General features: G+C 46.8%; 1 long non-coding RNA gene across 1 annotated transcript; it reads left to right on the top strand.

Moving 5' to 3' along the window:
* Positions 1-422: 422 nt before the first annotated feature.
* LOC104151339 (uncharacterized) lies at positions 423-6,862 on the top strand. The gene is made up of 3 exons (XR_011141132.1): positions 423-861; positions 2,422-2,501; positions 6,232-6,862. It is a non-coding gene; the product is annotated as an uncharacterized lncRNA (long non-coding RNA).
* Positions 6,863-9,469: the final 2,607 nt, after the last annotated feature.

The following is a 9,469-nucleotide window of genomic DNA, read 5'->3' as shown; positions in this document are numbered from 1 at the left end:
AGGAAAACTGCTGCCGGCAATGCTGGAACAGGACGGGGAGCGGTTACCTCTGCAATGCTCCGGCAGCATACCGAAATCTTGGCGGGTCTCTGAGATCCTTTCTGGAATAGGGCCCCGTTGGGAAACTCTGGGGCGACGTCTGCGAAAATGCCACGCTGCGTTATGGAGGGAGAGATGCTATTTAAGCGTGTCTCACTTGCACAAGGCGATTGCCAGCAGTGCGCTCTGTGCGTTGGGGCCGTTCATAGCCTTGCCTGTGTAAGCGTGATTAATTTTTCTCTTGCTTAGTTAACCATGAACTTATGTTCTGTATGTCTGAGCAAACACGGCCCTTATCGGCTGCTGACACCACTTTCCAGAGGTGCCCTTTGAGCTCTTCCCCAGCCCATGCCCCTTAGGAAAAAACGCCCCTGTCTCCAATGGGCCGATGGGGAGGGTTTTTGCTTTGAGACTGGCCTGGTTTATAGAGGTGAGGGTGGCAGGCTCCAGAGAGGAGGGAGAGAAAAAGCATTTCAAGAACAGGAAGACTGGGCGCTTTGTGGGGCGAAGTGAGCGGGTCGGCAGAGCCCAGCGGGGCTGAGCACCGGCAGCAGCTGCTTTCAGAAACGAGCTGCAGCTCTGGGACAACGTTGTTGTTTTGGGCCATCCACCATCAAGCAATGTTCCTGCCACCCTCATGTGTGGGGAAAACTTCTCCAACCGGCCTGAAACTTCTCTGACGGGTGTGACTGCAAAGGGAGCACATGGGACCTCGAACAGCAAGCCCTTGGCAGCTGCGAAGCAGGTCTGCCGGGCTGGATAAAGCTCCTCCTGATTTGGCCAAGGGGTGGCATAATGTGCTAAGTTACCATAAGGATCCAGGTATACCATAAAATAAATGCATCCATACAGTGCATGGCTGAGCAACCGGAGTGAATTTTTCCTTCCTGTTATGAGCCAGTCTAGCTAAAAAGCTGCCTGCAAAGCCCAGTGGACTTGTCTTTAAAGCACCAAGGACGATCCCTATAATGACAGATGAGGAGAAGTTAGTCCCCTTTGTTTCCTCTCCTTCCCCAAACAAGCACCATCAGAGTTTTAGGTTGGTAAATCAACAGAGAACGGAAGGAAATCTCTTTTCATCTAATGAGAGTCCCCAAGCTGCTCATTTTTCCTGCTGTCTGGGGAAACAGCGTTAATTTTGGATTTGAAATGAAGTGTGTGCTGTGGGTGCGCGCTGTTTGCAGTTGTGCAACCTCGCGCTGTGGTTATGGGCTCCAGCTGGAAGACAGCAGGTCCTGGGGAGATGTGGGAGAAACAGGGCCAGGCCCAAAGGAGGAGCGGCGACTCCTGGAGATGCTTTTCCCCATGTTACAGCACAGCTAATGTGCAGATGGAGAAAACTCCCTTTCCTCTCTCTTTAGGGACCTGTGATGCTGGGAAGCCTGGTCAGATTTTGAGGCATCTTGGGTTGATTTGATTCGTGCAAGGGAGCATCTTGCTGAGCGTCTCCTCCGGTGAGGAGGAGTCTGCGTGGGGTGGCTGCTCTCCCAGCGGGGCAGAGAGAGCCGGGAAAGGATGCCATTGCGACAGCTGAGATTTGAAGCTCTCAGCAGGAGCCCGCCTGATATCGTCTGCAACTGCCTAGTCCTGCTTCCTCTCGATTTAATTTCTTCCTGGCTTAATTTGTTGGTGCCCCGTCCATAACCTCGCTCTTCCCTGGTGTCTTTTCCCCGTGCGCAGCTCTCCGGCTTCATCTCTGCCGCAGCATTTGCAGACCTGTGGAACTCGTTTCACAAGTTTCTGGCTGCGTAATGTTGACTTGCCGAAGGGATTCGGTTCCCATGTATTGATATCAGTGTTGCAAGTGATGGGGTCACGGGGTGTTTTTGCTTCGGGACTCCTGTGTGCCAGTTCTCCTCGCCTCCTAAGTCTCTTTCCATTGCAGATGTTATTTTAGCAATACCTACCTGCAAAATGGCTTGCTGTAATAACGCTTGTGTATAGATCTCTGGTGAAAGCCTTTCTCAGGACTTGGAAAAACAGCACCAAGGAATTCCTTACAGCTGAAACATGCTCCCTTTCAAGCAAAGAGTTTATCACGCCTTGTTTCTATTGTGCATTTTTTTCCCCAAATATGACAGGTGATCTGTAACACCCCTTTTATTCTTTGTCTACATCTTTTTGCAGAAATGGAAAAGAGAGCAAGTATTTCTTCAGTGTGATTGCACAGGGGAGGAAGGCGTGACCAGCGGGTCATTGGGCTTCCCGTGCTCAGAACATTGTGCAAAGCTATAATTGGCTCTGTGCGAGGCACATCTTTGCTTTAACATCTGATTACTGGGGTTTGGTAACATCATGCACCTACATATCTTGATTTGGAGAATGTCAGTGACTTTTATTAACATACAATTTAATAAACTAATACTTTTCTATCTCTTTAAGCCCTTCACTGCCTCTTTGACAATGATGGCCAGCAGTGGGAGGAACGGAGCTTGGAGTTTCAGCCTGTTGCTCTGAAGAAGGTAAAGTTTTCTGAGAAAACAAACCGCGTGGGAATCATATTTGCCCTGAAATGCTTCTCTCTGCCTTTCCTTGAGCTGCAGTGCTTAAGAACGGACAGCTGCACCAAACCAGTTTCCTGCCCTCAAACCCCTGAATATTCTGGTGCGGAGACACAGAATAGGGGATGCTCGTGCCCAGCTAATGGTGACATGGAGGACCGTTGAGAAGCTCTTTCTTTTTCTGGTCTGTCAGAGTCTGTAGCGAATTAGAAAGGAATAGTTTTTACCTAGTTTGGCTGGGCTGGGTGAATTTGAGCACATTGACAGTAGGTTGAGATAAGGAGCTTGTATGGGGCAACGTTGGGCTTAAGCTGATGATGTAGGGGGAGGATAAACAGATAAAGGAGGGTGGGGTGAAGCTGTATGAGGATGTAATGCATGGCCGACTCATTATGGATATGTTGCCAGCGCAGGCGTCACAACAAACGGAGGAGGAATAACTGGGTTACTCGGAAATAAATGGTCTACGGGAAATGGAGCACTTGGAGGACGATCCTGCAAATGCTCTTAGGAGCTGGCTCTGGAGCTTATATTTTTTGGGAGCCAGTTATCCTCTGCTTGCAAACAGCCTGCAGAGTTGGCTGCTACCTTCGCTGGAAAAAAATGGAACAGTTAGTGTGGTAATAAAAGACTGTAAATGGAAGAGATGAGAGCCCCCACGCTGTGCTAGGAAGTGTTGCCAAATCCCACTTTCAGAAATTGCATTTGCCCTTCCATCAAAAATCATGAGATTGATTTTTATTTTTTTTCTCAGATCTCACATCTAAGCCAAATAATTCCAACATTTGAGCTTTATAGTTAGCTTGTATCAATCTATATCTATCCATCAATATGATAGCCATCCGTCAACTTGCTCTACACACAGAATAGATCAAGATGCTTTCTTGAAAGCTTGCCTTATGCTAGCTGAGAAGCGAGTCTATAGCGAAGGCATCTGATTACTAGGGCTGCGAGGCTTGGGGAGGGCACTGAGCTTGGCTATCTGTTCTCTAGCCTTTCCAGCTCCTGCACAGTTTCACCATAACTGTAGCCTTTGCTAGCTACTGCTGTTCCTTGTCATCTGTCTCCCATGCTGGGAGAGGACAAGCCCGATGGTCTGCTGAGGAGTCGCACGCTGGAGACCTTGTTTGGCTGCAGGTGCCCTTTGAGGGCTAAGGGCTGTCCCTTGGCCTATTTCCACCTTTCCCAACTTGTGGAGGGGGGAAAAGACCGTTTCCCTACTGCTGAGGGCGTTATTAGAATTAATCATTAAAGGCCCATGAGGCAAGGGAAAGTGCAGAAGTGCCCGAGGTTCCTGGGAACAGGAGAGCACAGCAAGAGCTCCTTCTGGGTATCACGAAACCTCTGCTCAGCTGTTGAGTTCTGAGAAATGCTTCAAGGTTCACGGACTGTTTCCTGTAAAGTGGTTTAGAAGCGCAGTTTTGCAGTTCTGAAAACTAGTTTAGTGCTTTTGTGTAAGGCTTTCCATCCCTTGTTTTGGGCAGTGATATCTTTTTCGTGTCTAAGGAAAAGTGAAGAAAAATATTCCTTCAACCCCTATCACACCAAAATGATTTCAGTTTCTCAGTCGGATGGCCAGAATGACAGACTAATTATTCATAGTCCTACTCGTGCACTGAAAACAGATTTTTTTTTTCCCCCTCTGTAAAATAAACCATGTAGCAGAGATGTGTGTTTTTTCCAAAGTCAAATGGACTGATCACAAATATTCTACATGTGAGCTGTGGTCAATTGGATAAGACTCAGGGTGTTTTTCGTGGTCACAGCTGGTCTGTGTTCTTGCATGTAGCAATTTCAAAAACTTAATTCCCACAAAAACTTGTGTAACTCGCTGTTCTCTATATTATACAGAGCCAGTTTGCAAAAAATAACATTTTTACAAGAGAAAGCAGCTTTAAAAAAATCTAGCCTCTCTCTTTTAATTTATGTGACTTTCCATCCCTCGTCTATCCCAGACATGAGCATAAAATTCTGGTTAGCTCACAACTAGCAAATGAAGAATTTTAGGCCAACTGCTCACTACGGGTAACTAAGTGGTCTAATGACTGCTCTCCATTGGGCCAGATTACCTGAATCTAATGATTGCAGCTACGGCATCAAAGGGAGGCAATATTGTCAGCAATATTTGGAGAGGAGAAGGGGGCTGGGAGGGAATATAATGCAGGATTTCATAAGCTTGATGGCAGTAGGTAAGCTGAATGTGGTACTGTTTTTCACTAAATCCCCTAATACTAGAACGAGGGGGCAAAACTGGTGGGACGCCACTTTAAAAGGGCCTCTTTATGCAGCACGTAGTGATCCATGGGAACATGCTGCCCCAGGAGGCTGGAGAGATGGTGTCAGCAGGTCCAAGAGGGAGCTGGACAAATTCATTGACAGGAAAGTTCAGGCCTTATTGACACGCAGGGTGAAAAGCACAGGCTGAAAATGTGGAATATGTTTTCTGGAAGTGTTTGTACAGCTAAAGCCTGAATGTTTGTGGAGCAGGGGCATGAAATGAATGTGAGTTTGAGCAAGCTGAATTCATTTGCTGCCTTTGAGGGAACGTGTATTTGGAAAGATGGCTGGAGCTGATATACTGCTTGGCTGACACTCTGCAAAACAGGATCTCCCACCCTGCCTGGAAGCCCTCTGGCAGCTCCAGAGCTGTGTTTTGTGCCGTGGCCATGTCTGGTAGGACACGGCAGCATCAGCAGGACACTGAGGTAGTCTCTGTGCTGGCCGCAGCAGGAATGATGGGGGCTTCCTTGGGCTTTCCTGTCCCTGCTTTAGGAGGAAAAAGAGTTTGCACAGTGGGGAGCAGACAAGCAGTATAAGGTGACCTGCTGCCATCCGAGGCTGATTCCTACCCTTGCTAACCTGGAACACGGACACATTGTGGGAAGAACATTCTTCCTTGTGCCTGTTAGCCCCAGCTTGTCAAACCCCAACACCCACGCAGATGGGAGAAACAAGGGAGCCTATTTTTCATCTGGCTGGGGTTATTTTGGTTGGGCACTTAGCGCCGTTTCGCTCCCCGGAGCGTGTCATAGGCATGTGTGTGTGAGCGATGGGGTGAAGCCGGGGTGAATAAACCAGGCTCTGTTCTTGAATAGTTGCTGCAAATTCCTCCGGAGGTGTTATGTGTACACAGAGGCTATTGCAGGCTTCCTGATGGCTCTTACACCTTCCTTCATTGATGAATCTGTGGGGTTTCGTGCATGGGATTATTACAGGGTGCCCTTTTAGCCCCTTCTAACACGACACCGTTTGCATTTGTTCTCCCTCTGGAGAACAGGGGGAAAAGAACAGTGCGATATTCAGTGGCTTAAAACCCCTGCACTGAGCAAAAATGAAATGGGATCTCGTGCCAACTGTGTGATTCGTGCTCTCCCTGTTTTGTGTGCGACTTCAAGGCTCTCCCCCTGCTCTTTCTGAGGTGGTTAATTCCACCTTCTGCTAAATAGGTTTATAATTAAAAGGAGTTTATTTGTAGAAGCCACTGAATTTTCATTCTCGCCTTTGCAAAAAATAAAATAATAATTGAAAACACACCCAAACTCAAGCCATCTAGAAGTATTAATTTTCATTTCCACAGAATGCTCTGTCTCCAGGGCAAGGAAGGAAATTCCAGAGAGTTAGCCAAGACAATCAGGGCTAACGTGCTCTTTGAAAAGTGTGGTGCAAAAGGAACCCTCTTTCTCCTCCAAAGGCCGGGCCTGCTGCTGGTACAGTGGTCTGGATATGGTGCGGAGAGGTCACGGGGCTAGCCCGCTATGCATTTGGCCTAGGACACAGCTTCTGAGACCATAGTCCACATGCAGCAACTATGGGAATTGTGACTGATTTTTTTCACAAAGCCTGCAGATCACTCGGGGGTGGAACATGTCCCTCCTAGATGAAAAATTGCCATTTTCAGTCGTGCATGGGGTGCCTGACTGCATAGCGACAGAGGTCATAGAATTCCTAGCACAGAAAAATGCTTGTGGGGCTGGATTTTTTTTTCCCTCCCTCAACATGCAAAAGAACAAGGGTGGAACCAGTTGAATGAAGCCACATTCAGCCCAGCTCGAGTCACTCCAACAAAGCTGCATGGGAAACAGAATTGAAGATGATGATAAAAGAGATAGCAGGACTTACCAGTCTCGCTCATCTAAGAGACAGTCAGAATCACCTAAGCAATTGTACTCAGATCTGACACTCATTTACCAGTGACCAAGGATGCTTTCTCTCCCTACATCACCATCGTGCCTGTAGGACGTGATCTCCTCTCCACCTGGAGACTATACTGTCAAAATTGTGTTTTGAAGAGCAACAATAAATTTCAATAAATATTTGTAGTGAAAACAACTCCCCTCTTCCTTTCCACAATTACTTTGGGGCTGGAAACCTAAATACAAATTATTTTTGTACGTTGGTATAAAACCCTCACAGTGAGACTACCTTGTTGTTCCTCTACCTCTTCAGTTAACCAAATTCGGTTTGTATGTTTTTTAGGTCTTGCTCAATTTCTCTTCTGGCTCCTGTGTCCCCTTTGGAAAGGGGCTTGAACATTGCATGCTAAGTTTCACGGTTGTTCACCCAAATTTCTTTCCTTCTCCTCCTGATCACAATAGCAGAGGAGTTCCAGGACCTGTAAGAACGTTTTCAGCTTCACTGCAAACGTTCAAGCCAGCAGCACGTGCCCTGCACCAGCGAAATATCGGTCGTCTTTCCCTCCCTCTCCCCGCTCCTCAGGTTAGCAGTGAAGATAAGCTGTGATTTTGGTCAATTTGCTAAAGACTTTTCCTGCTGAAAAAATTACAATAATATTTAGGCCGAGATTCTAAATCAAAACTATTCTTACCCCCTTGCCCTCTATGCTATGGGGTAGCAGTATTATGGAAAGCGTATCCTGCGCCAGCAACACCAGGCTGGACAGTTTTGGAAAGATGTCCAGCAGAACTAATGCCTACCTGTACATCCTCCTGCTGCTCCTGTGTCCTCTAGAATAAAGAGGGGCTTTAGGGCAAGGGGACTTTTCCAGAGACATACCTCTTAGAGGCCTTTTAGAAATATTCTTTTCTCATCACAATCTGGCTTCTGGAAAGGTCCATCAGCAAGACTCATGAAGGCAAACATGAGCGCTTTCCGAAGGTGCCTGAGGCACTGGCTATGCTCTTAGTGGTACCCAGGGCCAAAGGGGCTGTTCGCAACGCAGCCGCTTCCTCGCCCATGCTGCTGAATACGGGCTCCTGACATGCCACGACGGGAACTCTAGACCTGTGCCTTCCCTTACAGCACTGTCCAGGGTAGCACAGGCATTTATTCTCGCTCGTGGGACACAAGTGACTTCCCAGACATCCCTGCTGCAGGTCTGCTGTAGTGTTTACAGCTGCTGCAGGGACAGGAACTCAAGCTCTTAGTACAAATGCCTCTCGCGGGCACTGCTGCTGCTCCTCTGCATTGCTCTCGACCTTAAATGCCGTCTTAGGCACAAGGATAAGACTAGACCCTGCGTGGTCCGACTACAGCAATTAGTACAGCTGTCCAGCCTCTCCTTATCTGTAAAAGGGTGATGACATGTATGATGTTGATCAGAAATAAAGAACAGGGCCCACATCAGGAGCGAATACAAAAAGGAAGGTCTCCAGCTGATGGAAGCTGGGGATATGAGATGAAAACAGTAGTCTGCTAGTCAGCAGGGTCATGTGCAAAGTCTGTTTTCTCTCTCTGTAGGTGACATTGCTATTGATACGCCCGGTAAAGCTTGCTTATGCAGTACCTGTGAGGCTGGTCTGGTGGCTTGGTAATTAATGATCTAATTTAGAAACATTTAACATCGTTTGGAAAACTAGGAAATAACAAAGCAACGTGGCATATTGGGCATTTTTTTCCCCACAATCTTCAAAAAGAGAAATTCCAAAGAGATCCAGCCACTGATTGAGTAAGGTATTTCCTTTGTGCTTAGCAGCACAACCTGCATCCGGATTCGAAAACAGAATAAAAAAATTCCAAGTTCTTTGGGTATAAATATCTGAGCTAGCTGCCCTGCAGTTCATTGCTGCTGGGACCTCTCTGTAGGGTTTGGTTTCATTTCCCAGCAAATCAAGATCTATATAAATGAACCGATCTTTGCAATGGTGTGTTTTGGTCCCGGAGATGACACGTTTCAGCTTAGGGGTGAGGGCTGAGTGAGCTCCTCTGCTGTGCGTTTAAAGCTTCCTTTGGGGTAGCAGAGAAGAGCAGTGTGTGCCATGTCCTGGTTTTCAGCCAGTACCATGTATCTGTCCTCTGGGACCAGGACCTTCCGAAGTGCCTTGTGGAGGTTTCTATTCAAATGTGTGAATGAAAGCATCCAAATCATCGATCACTTTGGAAAAAAATTTCATTCCTCAATGCTTGCTTTTCCTTAAAATGCACTGGGCTGTTTGCATTGATTTATGCGGTCCTCATGAGATCTTAAGAATGCTTCTATCTTGGACAAAAAGATTTCCGTACAAATTTAGAGTCAATGCAATTATGCCAATGAGTAGTTTTAACCTAATGTTATACTCTAAGACGGGTAAATAGTAGTGTGAAAATGATTTTCCCTGTCTCCAGTGAATCCGATCTCTTTGCATGTGAAGTTTGAGGCAGACTTTTCATTTATTAATTAAATGATGATGTCCTACAGGTGGCAAGGGAAAGAACAGACCCACACACAGTCATGGAGCAATAAGCGCTGGGAGGGAGCTGTAGAGATCATCTAGTCCAACCTTCTGCCCAGAGCCCAAAACATGAGGACCAAATGCATCAGGATCAAAGTGGCTGTGGAATGGGTTTGTTTCTGCCATCAAGTACAAAGTAATTGAATAGCAACAGTAATTATTTTTTCCTAAACTCAGTTGTAGTCAACCTGAGTATGTTTAAATTTGCTGTGAAGGTCCTCAGTGTTGATATGTGACATAAATGCAATTTAGGGCAGTCTG

The sequence above is a fragment of the Struthio camelus genome, chromosome 4 (genome assembly GCF_040807025.1).
Source record: "Struthio camelus isolate bStrCam1 chromosome 4, bStrCam1.hap1, whole genome shotgun sequence".
In the NCBI taxonomy this organism is placed as follows: Eukaryota; Metazoa; Chordata; class Aves; order Struthioniformes; family Struthionidae; genus Struthio; species Struthio camelus.
The sequence above is the reverse complement of the archived record's forward strand: the minus strand, read 5'-3'. Positions and strand labels throughout refer to the sequence as shown.